Here is a 2,965-nt window from a genome sequence, read left to right on the forward strand (position 1 = left end):
AAGACTCAAGGTGATCTTCACCTTTCCCTTTTTCATTTTATCCTTTGGCAAGCACCTCGTGTTGGAAAGATCCTGATATATATATATATATATATATATATATATATATATATATATATATATATATATATATATATATATATATATATATATATATAATATATACAATTGGATGTAAGTTAGCATGAACTATTATTGTTGACATCACCCAAAGGTGAATACGTTGGGAGGCAACACTATAAGCCCCTATCTTTCTCAGTGTCCGGATAAACTCCATAACCATTAGTATTGCGTGAGTGTTAGCAATTGTAGAAGACTATATGATAGTTGAGTATGTGAAGTTTGCTAAATCAAAGCTCTGACATAGACCCTTCCTGAAAATAAGATGAATTTTAATTGTTTGATGACTAAGAATGAAGTTTGCTAGTTTTCAAGAAAGTTTATGGTCTATGCTTTAACATGTGAATAGCTTGTTACTTGATCATGAGAAGTTTTATGAGATGAAGTACTATTATGACATATAATCATGCTAGAAAAGGTGATTGAAATTATCATTGATCAAACTTGTGCACCTTCTAGCATTCACACTTTATAAATTCTTTCTTTTATCATTTACCTACTCGAGGACGAGCAGGAATTAAGCTTGGGGATGCTGATACGTCTCCAACTTATCTATAATTTATGAAGCATTCATGCTATTTTATTATCTGTTTTGAATGATTACGAGCTTTATTATACACTTTTATATTACTTTTGGGACTAACCTATTAATCGGAGGCCCAACCCATATTGCTGTTTTATTGTCTGTTTCAGTATTTCGAAGAAAAGGAATATCAAACGGAGTCCAAACGGAATGAAACCTTCGGGAGCGTTATTTTTGGAATGGATATGATCTAGGAGACTTGGAGTTTAAGTAAAGGATGCTTCGAGGTGGCCACGAGGGTGGGGGGCGCGCCCACCCCCTGGGCACGCCCCCTGTCTCGTGGGCCCCTCCTGGCTCCCCCGACCGACTTCTTTCGCCTATATATTCCCATATACCCTAAAACCATCGAATACGAAGATAGATCGGGAGTTCCGCCGCCGCAAGCCTCTGTAGCCACCAAAAACCTCCCAGGAGCCCGTTCCGGCACCCTACCGGAGGGGGGATCCCTCACCGGTGGCCATCTTCATCATCCCAGCGCTCTCCATGACAAGGAGGGAGTAGTTCACCCTCGGGGCTGAGGGTATGTACCAGTAGCTATGTGTTTGATCTCTCTCGTATTCTCTCTATGGCATGATCTTGATGTATCGTGAGCTTTTCTATTATAGTTGGATCTTATGATGTTTCTCCCCCTCTAATCTCTTGTGATGAATTGAGTTTTCCCTTTGAAGTTATCTTATCGGATTAAGTCTTTAAGGATTTGAGAACACTTGATGTATGTCTTGCTGTGCTTATCTGTGGTGACAATGGGATATCACGTGATCCACTTGATGTATGTTTTGGTGATCAACTTGTGGGTTCCGCCCATGAACCTATGCATAGGGGTTGGCACACGTTTTCGTCACTCTCCAGTAGAAACTTTGGGGCACTCTTTGAAGTACTTTGTGTTGGTTGAATGGATGAATCTGAGATTGTGTGATGCATATTGTATAATCATGCCCACGGATACTTGAGGTGACAATGGAGTATCTAGGTGACATTAGGGTTTTGGTTTATTTGTGTCTTAAGGTGTTATTCTAGTACGAACTCTTGAATAGATTGATCCAAAAGAATAACTTTGAGGTGGTTTCATACCCTACCATAATCTATTCGTTTGTTCTCCACTATTAGTGGCTTTGGAGTGACTCTTTGTTGCATGTTGAGAGATAGTTATATGATCTATCTATTCTATTATTGTTGAGAGAACTTGCACTAGTGAAAGTATGAACCCTATGCCTTGTTTACTACCATTGCAATACCATTTACGCTCACTTTTATCATTAGTAACCTTGCTGTTTTTATATTTTCAGATTACAAAAACCTATATCTACCATCTATATTGCACTTGTATCACCATCTCTTCGCTGAACTACTGTACCTATACAATTTACCATTGTATTGGGTGTGTTGGGGACACAAGAGACTCTTTGTTATTTGGTAGCAGGGTTGCTTGAGAGAGACCATCCTCATCCTACGCCTCCCACGAATTGATAAATCTTAGGTCATCCACTTGAGGGAAATTTGCTACTGTCCTACAAACCTCTACACTTGGAGGCCCAACAACGTCTAGAAGAAGAAGGTTGTGTAGTAGACATCATCGTGTTCATGGGGAGGCAACAGAATGCGTCGTGTTCATCGGGAGGCAACGGAATGCATCGTGTTCATCGGGAGGCAATGGAATGCGTGGGAGCCAACCGGCTTGGACGGAACAGGCGATGGAAATGAGGTCTGGCATACCGTAGAATGGAGGAAATGGCCTTTGTTCGACCGGCCACGTTCGAAACGGGATCCTGTTCATCGAGAGGGGTCTGGCGTACCGCAAAATGGAGGAAACGGACTTGTGTTGGACCTCCTATGATCGAAATGGGACCCTTTTGATCGGGAGGGTTGTGGCGTACCGCAAAACGGAGGAAACGGACTTATGTTGGAGTGCTACGGTCGAAACTGCGGTCCTGTTCATCGGGAGGGGTGTGGCGTACCGCAAAACGGGACTCCAGAAGATACTGTTCATCTCCACCGTCGACCTCCTCCACCCTCCATGGGCTACTGTTCATCCACCATCGACCTCCTCCTGCCTCCACCTGCGACTGTGCATCCACGGGCTCCTGTTCATCTAGCCTCCACCGCGCGCTACTCCACCGGCTATTCTTCAACCACCCCTCTCCACGAGCTCCTATTCAACCACCCCTCCATGGGCTACTGTTCATCCATGTAACGCCCCGAGAATCATGCTACAGTAACCCTCTGTTGATGGTGCCATGTCATCACTCCTACTGTTGCTAATCC

The sequence above is a fragment of the Triticum dicoccoides genome, chromosome 2B (genome assembly GCF_002162155.2).
Source record: "Triticum dicoccoides isolate Atlit2015 ecotype Zavitan chromosome 2B, WEW_v2.0, whole genome shotgun sequence".
Lineage (NCBI taxonomy): Eukaryota > Viridiplantae > Streptophyta > Magnoliopsida > Poales > Poaceae > Triticum > Triticum dicoccoides.